The sequence below is a fragment of the Budorcas taxicolor genome, chromosome 5 (genome assembly GCF_023091745.1).
Source record: "Budorcas taxicolor isolate Tak-1 chromosome 5, Takin1.1, whole genome shotgun sequence".
Classification (NCBI taxonomy): Eukaryota; Metazoa; Chordata; class Mammalia; order Artiodactyla; family Bovidae; genus Budorcas; species Budorcas taxicolor.
Genome location: NC_068914.1, coordinates 144702486 through 144712618, shown reverse-complemented (window position 1 = coordinate 144712618; position 10133 = coordinate 144702486).

Below are 10133 nucleotides of genomic sequence, written 5' to 3'. Positions count from 1 at the left end.
AGCAGCAGTATTACTATATGTACTTTAAAAGTTTTTCTTTTTTTTTTTTTTTTTAATAATTTTTTGGCTGAGTGCAGCCTATGGTTTTGTTTTTGTTTTTAATTCTTAGCTGTTGGGGCTCTTCATTGCTGTGTTTGGGCTTTCTCTAGCTGCCGCCAGAAGGGGCTACTCTTTGTTGTGCCCAGGCTTCTCATCGCAGTGACTTCTCTTGCTGTGGAGCACAGGTTTTATGCTTGCAGGCTTCAGTAGTTGTGGCTGGTGGGCTACAACAGGCTTCTAATCGCAGTGACTTCTCTTGTTGTGGAGCACAGGTTTTAGGCTTGCAGGCTTCAGTAGTTGTGGCTGGTGGGCTACAACGAGCTCTGACTTAGTAGTGTTGCTTATGGGCTTAGTTGCTTCACAGTGTGTGGGATCTTCCTGGATCAGGGATCAAACCCTTGTCCCCTGCATTGCAAGGCAGATACTTAACCACTGGACCAACAGGGAAGCCCCGGCATGTAGGATCTTAATTCCCCAACCAGGGATCAGACCTCGGCTCCCTGAACTGGAAGCACAAAGTCTTAACCACTGCACCATGAAGAAAGTCCTTGTCTGAAAGTTTTAAAGAGAAATTCTAACATTTTCTTTGCTCTTCTCTGTGTTTCAGGAATAGAAATTCTAATATTTTCTTCCTCCTCACCCAGATACTTCAAGGTGTGTTTCCCCCAGGTTACACACACCTTACTTCCTTGACTTTTGTTTTTTGACTGAGTACGTTGACCATGATAATCCTGTTCTCCTGAGCGCAACCTTATGATGATCAACCTTTCATGGCCTTTCCTACCTCAAACATTGAGTTGCTTGCGTCAATTATTGCAATTGCAAGAATGTATCACTGAGACTTCCCTGGGGTGAGCCAGTGGTAAAGAATCCACCTTGCAAGGCAGGAGACAAGGGTTCAATCTCTGGGTGGGGAACTAAGATTCCCGCATGCCACAGAGCAACCAAGCCCCCCTGCCACAACTGAGAGAGTCCCATGTGCTGCGACTAAGACCCAATACAGCCAAATAAATAAATACATTTTAAAAGAAAGTGTGTTACCAATTTGACCACAATTCTTGAGACTGCATTGCTAAATTTACTTTTGAATTGAGCTAAATTGTTACTAACAGATTTCCTGAGTCAAAGAAATAGATTGTGTGTGGGTGTTGTCTGTTTTTAATACCTTCATGTTATTTTTTAAATTGTTTATTTTTAATTGAAGGATAATTGCTTTACAATATTGCTTTGGTTTCTGCCCTCCTTCAGCATGAATTAGCCATGTGTGTGTGTGTGTGTGCGTGTGTGTGTGTGTGTGTGTGTGTGTGTGCTAAGTTGCTTCAGTCATGTCTGACTCTGTGTGACCCCATGGACTGTAGCCCACCAGGCTCCTCTGTCCATGGAATTCTCCAGGCAAGAATACTGGAGGGTTTGCCATTTCCTCCTCCAGGGGATCTTCCCCACCCAGGGATCAAACCTGTGTCTCTTATGTCTCCTGCATTGGCAGGCAGGTTCTTTACCAGTAACATCACCTGGGAAGTAAGTATCAGCATGAATTAGCCGTGTGTGTGTGTGTGTGTGTGTGTGTGTGTGCTAAGTTGCTTCAGTCATGTCTGACTCTGTGTGACCCCGTGGACAGCAGCCCACCAGACTCCTCAGTCCATGGGATTCTCCAGGCAAGAATACTGGAATGGGTTGCCATTTCCTTCTCCAGGGGATCTTCCCAACCCGGGGATCGAACCCCGGTCTCCCACATTGGAGGCAGACGCTTTAACCTCTGAGCCACCAACATCACCTGGGAAGCCCATACATAAGTCCCTTCCCTCTTGACCCTCCCTCCCCTTCCACCCCTTCTACCCTTTCTCATCCCTCTGGGTTGTTACAGAGTCTCAGTTTGAATTGCCTTCATGTTATTTTTTTAAGTTACTGAAAAGATAGTGGCTATTTCCTTCTGCTAGGAGTTCTGCTGTTGGCAGGTTTAGTCACTCCTGACTTAAGTCATCTCCTGAGGCCATTACCACATCTGAAGCTACAAAAAAAAAAAAAAAAAGTATTACTGCCTCCTGACTTTACTCTCTTATTTTCCTGCTTCTCTGTTGGAATCTTAAATGTCCACTTAGATCAGTCTATAAATAGCATGTGCCAGGAAAGTCAAGTTGTACGCTGTGGCTGGGGCAGAATGGCACAAAACCTAAATTCCAAAATATGTTATATACAATGTGTATAGCACAGCAATTTCAGAACATTTCAAGACTTAAGATCTTTAATGACAGGTCCATCCACATACTACAGGTCAGCTTGATTTGAAATTTCACCATCAATTTAATTCATTTTAATTCAATTTGACATTTATTGAATGCCTTGAAAGGTAGAAAGAAGGGCACAGATTCTGCTTTAGGGTAGTTTATCATCAAGTGATGCTCCAGCTAGATTTATAAAAACTAGTTCAAATAGCTTCCATCAGGCTCTGATCTGTTTTAACTCACTTTGACTTGCTTTTCAGACATCTTGTCTTGTGTCTGCTTAGTTGTATCATTGCACCTGATATTTTTCTCTTTTGAACACTCCACTTTGAACTGTGGTACTGGAGAAGACTTGGGGATCCCTTGGACAGCAAGGAGATCAAGCCAGTCAATCCTAAAGGAAACCAACCCTGAATATTCATTGGAAGGACTGATGCTGAAGCTCCAACACTGGCCACCTGATCCAAAGAGCTGACTCCCTGGAAAAGAGTCTGATGCTGCGAAAGACTGAGGACGGGAGGATAAGGGCCTCGGTGACAGAGGATGAGATAGATGGTTGGATGGCATCACCAACACAATGGACATGAGTTTAAGGAAGCTCTGGGAGATAGTGAAGGACAGGGGAGCCTGGCATGCTGCAATCCATAGGGTTGCAGAGATTTGGACATGACTTAGTAACTGAACAACAACTTTACACTCCATTCTTTGTAAGCATTCTTCATCCCAGAGAGAAGGCCACAGTTTCATAACCTTGAGAACCACAGAAGCTGTCAGGAGACTACCTGATGCCAGCCTTCAGTGTCTTCAGGTGTGTATAGATGAAAAAAAAAAAAAAATGCAGGCTGTGCACATACCCTGATCTGTATCAACCATCCTGCTCCTTGAATGATAACTATAAGACTCCTTGCTGCCCTCTCCAAGGCGGACACACAGTCTTGAGAGTATTAGCCCGCCATGGCTCACCTTGCCTGGCAAAGCAATAAAGCTATTCTTTTCTGCTTCACCCAAAACTCTGTCTCCTAGATTCAATTTGGTCCCTATGGATAGAGCCTGGATTTTGACAACAAACATCAAATTAGGTTAGGCCTAAATTTTCTTTTAACATAAGAAAATATGACATAAAGAATATCAAGAGTTGTTTGTGGGTTGTTTCCTTACCACTTCTTTTTTTACTAAAGACAATAATAAACACTTCAGCTAGTATCACCAAGGTTTCTCTCTCTTTTTTTGGTCACCCTTTGCAGCATGTGGAATGCGGGGTCTTAGTTCCCTGGCCAGGGATCAAACCTATGCCCTCTGTGTTGGAAGTGTGGAGTCTTAACCACTGGACTGCCAGGGAATTCCCCTCACCAATACTTCTTATCGTAAAAAAAAAAATTTTTTTTTAATTATAGCCATCTTGGTAATTAAGAAGTTGTATTTCATTGTGGTTTTGTAGTTTCCTGGTAATTAATGATGTTGAGCATCTTTTCATGTGCTTTTTGGCTATCTATATATCAAAGTATTACAATATCCACCCTCTTAGAACTTGGGTCCTTACAGCAAAACATTCAGACAAATCAAAATCTATGGGCACTTTACCAAAGTTCCATTTGGTCATTAATAATTAGTGCAGTCTGTCATCATATCCTGTGACAGTGTCTCTCAGGGGTGGTTACTCAGGCCAGCAGGCTTTCAGTGGAGATCTTGTGAGGATCCCCAAAGCAATCTCAGTAGCGATCTCAGTAGATGAACAGCTTCACCTTTTCAGATATCTGGCATAACTGAGATAAGAGACACTGTTATCTCTTGCACTGAGCCTTTTTCCCTAGGTGTTTGTTGCTGTTGTTATTTGTTTTTAAAGTCTTTATTGAATTTGTTACATTATTGCTTCTGCTTACCTTTTGGTTTTTTGGCCACGAGGCATGTAGGATCTTAGGCAAATTCTTTTGGGAAGTTAGAAATGATTAGTATAGTTTGTTGGTTAGGAATTATATTGGTGAAGGGTTTTTTCATTTGTTGTGTCAATAATTGCTGCTAATTCCCTCCCCTGGGTGGGACAAGGATGTCTCAGGTCAAACCTCTCTGCTGACAGACTAGCTTGTGTGACAGGATTATCCATACTCCTGCCACTAGGCACATGATTGTTTACTACCTCTCAACCATAAACAGCACAGAGAGTTTTGGAGTATTTTGAGAGTCTTAATTAGCCTAGGGCTTTTTCTTCTTGTTGAGTCAATGATTGCCGCCAGGCCTCCATATCCTTAGGCACCTGGGAATATATTAATCAATGTATTTGGAATATAGAAAAGGAAATATAGTAGTTTTTAAGGTTAGCAATACTAGACTTTTTGAGTTAATGAATTTTCTCTTTTGTAATAGATCACTGTACTTTGTTATAAATCACTATGTCCTTGCTATGCAAAAATGTAACTTTATCACTATCTTAAGACAAAATAGATCTTAAGGGGAACATTGGTGAAGGGTTTACATTTGTTGAGCCAATATTTGCTGCTAAATCTCCATATTCCTGCCTTTATAATGAATATAACTAGCATATAGGAGAAATAAGTATTAACCTTTAAGATTAATCATGTTAAACCTTAGGTTAAGTAAATTCCTTTCTTGATTGTAACTCACTGCACCCTCACCCTATAGGAATGCAACTTTATTTGGAGGGTGGTGCCTGATTTAAGAAAAAAATCACCCCTGGAAAAATAAGTTTTCTGATTAACTGACCAGTATCAGAAAGGGCCATAAAATGTCAGCAGACCTCATGGCCAGAAGATGATGAAACTCATAAGACCTTTGTATAATTTTATATGAAGCACCTGATTGTGACAAGGATCAGGTCTGCTGACCCCTGTGTGACTCTGTATTCATCCCTATGTATAACAAAAAGGTATATAAACAAACCTGAAAAATAAAGAAATAAGACCAGTTTCTGGAAAGGCTGATTCCCCCGTGTCGTTTCTTTCTCGCTCCCCGTTTTCCTGGCTGAATTCCCATCTGAAATGTGGGTACTCACCAAGCCTGCTAATTCTGCCTGGGCTTCTGAGGTCAGACCGGGGAGGCCTCAGTGCCTTCTCTCCTTTGGGAGAATGGAAAGACGCCTGTGGCCTACGTAGGTGGTGATTGGTATTCCATGTAAACCAGTTATTCAGCCTCTTTTCTCCACTAATTCTCCTACTACACTATCTGTTTCTAATCTCCCTCTATATCTGTAATTAAATAAGTTTTTTCCAGGACGCCGACTCCGTCCCCACCTTCGAATCACCCTGGATCCACCGGGGCTGGACCCCGGCAAGAAATTATTTAATCATCCCAATACATGCAAAAACAATATGACAAAATCACAACTGTTAGTGATTAAAATCTCAACAAAATAGAGAAAATTTTCTTTAGCTTGATGAAGGGCACCTGTGAGAAACCTATAACTAACATCATACTTAAAAATGAATAACAGAGGGAAGTCCCTGGTGATCCAGTGATTAGGACTTTCTGGGCGCTTTCACTGCCATGGTCTGAGTTCAGTCCCTGGCAGGGAACTAAAATCCCACAAGCCACATGGTGTGGCCAAAAGAGAACAGCTGAATGCTTTCCCCTGTTAAGAAATTATAAGCCCCAAATGTAGTCACTTATGTTAAGTCCACATTATTAAACCAAGACTTGATAGCTACCTGAACTAAGTTCAGTTTTAACCTTGCCTAGGAATGTAATCTTACCAGGTCAGTCTGGAACTTCCTGGTCAGCACCAGAGAAGTAATGTGCCTAATAGACACTTTTATTCCCCCAAAGGAAGTAACCTTGCCAGAAAGAACCAGTTCGTTTGTTTATGATTTCCTTGCCCCACGTCTTCCCTGCTATTAAAAATCTTTCCTTTTCTGGAGTGCTGTGGAGCTCCTTTCTCTTGACTGGCTAGGCAGGATGTTACCCAATTCATGAATCTTTTAATAAGGCCAGTTAGGGACTTCCCTGGTGGTCCAGTGGTTAAGAATCCACCTTCCAATGCAGTGGACATGATTTCAGAACTAAGAGCCCACACTCCTTGAGGAAACTAAACCCATGTGCTGTAATTAGAGAAGCCCTTTAAGAAAGAGAAAGAGAAGCTCTTGCGGCGGAACAAAGATATAGCTCGGCAAAAAGAAGAGAGAGAGAGAGAGAGAAGTTTTTAAAAAGCCAATTAGATTTTCAAATTTTCTCAATTAAATTTTGTTTCTAAATACCCCTACAATTGGGAATAAGTAAGGACATTCCCTCTTACCTTCTCTATTAAACATTTTATTGGCATCCTTAACCATTCCAATAAGACAAAAAGAAATAAAAAGGCATACTTGTTGGAAAAGAAGTTAGACTGTCTATATTTGCAGACAGAATAATATTTGGAAAAGCCTAAGGAATCTATCAAAAAAAAAAAAAGAAATTAGAAATAAGTGAAGTTAGCAAGTTCACAGGTTGGTTATGTAGGGGAGCAAAATATGTCCACCTCAAATGTCTTTTTGGCATGTGGATTATTTCAAGTTGAAAACAAAGTCTCAAACGAACAAAAACTCAAGCAGGAATTTTGACTTTCCCCTTTAGCTGTCTAAAGAATTGAGATAAAGGCCCTTTTCCAGAATAGAGCTGTCACTAGAAATATCTGCCAAGAATATGGGTTGAGTGTGGTGGAGGGAGACTGAGCAGGACCTAGAGATGAGAATCCACTCTGGATCCCATTGTCTATGTACAGCTCGGCGAACATCTCTTTACCATGTGGTTTTTCATTTCTCTGTGAATTATCTCCCTCCCCTTTGCGGTCCCTGGAGAAGAAATGGCAACCCACTCCAGTATTCTTGCCTAGAGAATCCCATGGACAGGGGAGCCTGGAGGGTTACAGTCTATAGGGTCACAAAGAGTTGGACACGACTGAAGTGACTCAGAATGGATGTACACCTTTGAGGTCCCAAACCACTATCCCAGAATTTTTTTTGTCTTTAGCTGATGTGAGGATTTTGGCCATTGTGACAGGTGATTCTATTTTCCTGGGTCTTTCCCATGTATGGATGCATGCTCAGTCATAAAGGACACATTGCGACCCCCATGGGCTCTTGCCCACCAGGCTCCTCTCTCCGTAGGATTTTCCAGGCCAGAATGCTGGAGTGGGTTGCCATTTCCTATTCCTGCATCCCCCATGTACAGATGTTGTCAAACTTTTGTTTGATTTTCTCCTATTATATGTCTCATATCAGTTTAATTCTTAGACGAGTCAGAAGAACCTAAAAAAGGTAACATTTCTTTCCAAAAGTTATAAGGTGAATATACAAAAATCAATTCTATACTATCAATGAAGAGTTAGAAAATGAAATAAAAAAAGCCAATACCACTTATAATCAAATTAAAACCATGAAACACTATGGGATAATGATAATAAACTATGCAAGACACATACTGAATATCACAAAACATTGATAAGTGAAACTAATACCTAAGTAACTGAAAGAACATAGCATGTTTGGAGGTTAGATCCTGGGTTGGGAAGATCCCCTGGAGGAGGGCATGGCAACCCACTCCAATATTCTTGTCTGGAGAATTGTGGGCTAGAGTGGGATCCCAGTTTCCCAACCAGGGATGGAACCTATGCTCTCTGCGCTCAAAGTGTGGATTCTTAACCACTGGATTGCTGGGGAAATTCCCCTGCCAAATTCTTTCATTGAAGTTCTAACCCCTAATGTGGTTATATTTGAAAATGGGAGCATCTGAGGAACTAATTAAGGTTAAATGAGCTTGTAAGGGTAGAACCCTAATCTAAGAGGATTAGTGTGCTTGTAAGAAGAGAGCTCTCCACACCTTCAGGCTGCACACACAACATCAGTCAGTTCAGTCGCTCAGTCATGTCCGACTCTTTGCGACCCCATGAATCACAGCACGCTAGGCCGCCCTGTACATCACCAACTCCCGGAGTTCACTCAGACTCATGTCCATCGAGTGAGTGATGCCATCCAGCCATCTCATCCTCTGTCGTCCCATTCTCCTTCTGCCCTCAATCCCTCCCAGCATCAGAGTCTTTTCCAATGAGTCAACTCTTCTCATGAGGTGGCCAAAGGACTGGAGTTTCAGCTTTAGCATCATTCCTTCCAAAGAAATCCCAGGGCTGATCTCCTTCAGAATGGACTGGTTGGATCTCCTTGCAGTCCAAGGGACTCTCAAGAGTCTTCTCCAACACCACACTTCAAAAGCATCAATTCTTCGGCACTCTGCCTTCTTCACAGTCCAACTCTCACATCCATACAAGACCACAGGAAAAACCATAGCCTTGACTAGACGGACTTTAGTCAGCAAAGTAATGTCTCTGCTTTTGAATATGCTATCTAGTTTGGTCACAACTTTTCTTCCAAGGAGTATGCGTCTTTTAATTTCATGGCTGCAGTCACCATCTGCAGTGATTTTGGAGCCCCAAAAAATAAAGTCTGACACTGTTTCCACTGTTTCCCCATCTACTTCCCATGAAGCAATGGGACTGGATGCAATGATCTTAGTTTTCTGAATGTTGAGCTTTAGGCCAACATTTTCGCTCTCCACTTTCACTTTCATCAAGAGGCTCTTTAGTTCCTCTTCACTTTCTGCCATAAGGGTGGTGTCATCTGCATATCTGAGGTGATTGATATTCCTCTCGGCAATCTTGATTTCAGCTTGTGCTTCTTCCAGCTCAGCGTTTCTCATGACGTACTCTGCATAGAAGTTAAATAAGCAGGGTGACAATATACAGCCTTGACATACTCCTTTTCCTATTTGGAACCAGTCGGTAGTTCCATGTCCAGTTCTAACTGTTGCTTCCTGACCTGCAACAGATTTCTCAAGAGGCAGGTCAGGTGGTCTGGCATACCCATCTCTTTCAGAATTTTCCACAGTGTATTGTGATCCACACAGTCAAAGGCTTTGGCATAGTCAATAAAGCAGAAATAGATGTTTTTCTGGAACTCTCTTGCTTTTTCCATGATTCAGCGGATGTTGGCAATTTGATCTCTGGTTCCTCTGCCTTGTCTAAAACCAGCTTGAACATCTGGAAGTTCACGGTTCACGTATTGCTGAAGTCTGGCTTGGAGAATTTTGAGCATTACTTTACTAGCATGTGAGATGAGTGCAATTGTGCGGTAGTTTGAGCATTCTTTGGCATTGCCTTTCTTTGGGATTGGAATGAAAACTGACCTTTTCCAGTCCTGTGGCCACTGCTGAGTTTTCCAAATTTGTTGGCATATTGAGTGTAGCACTTTCAGAGCATCATCTTTCAGGATCTGAAACAGCTCAACTGGAATGCCATCACCTCCACTAGCTTTGTTCATAGTGATGCTTTCTAAGGCCCACTTGACTTCACATTCCAAGATGTCTGGTTCTAGATTAGTGATCACATCATCATGATTATCTGGGTCATGAAGATCTTTTTATACAGTTCTGTGTATTGTTGCCACCTCTTCTTAATATCTTCTACTTCTGTTAGGTCCATACCATTTCTCTCCTTTATCGAGCGCATCTTTGCATGAAATGTTCCCTTGGTATCTCTAATTTTCTTGAAGAGATCTCTAGTCTTTCCCATTCTGTTCTTTTCCTCTATTTCTTTGCATTGATCGCTGAAGAAGTCTTTCTTATCTCTTCTTGCTATTCTCTGGAACTCTGCATTCAGATGCTTATATCTTTCCTTTTCCCCTTTGCTTTTTGCCTCTCTTCTTTTCACAGCTATTTGTAAGGCCTCCCCAGACAGTCATTTTGCTTTTTTGCATTTCTTTTCCCTGGGGATGGTCTTGATCCTTGTCTCATGTACAATGTCAGGAACCTCATTCCATAGTTCATCAGAGGGCAGACACACCTAAACCATACTCACAGAAAACTAGTCAATCTAATCACACTAGGACCGCAGCC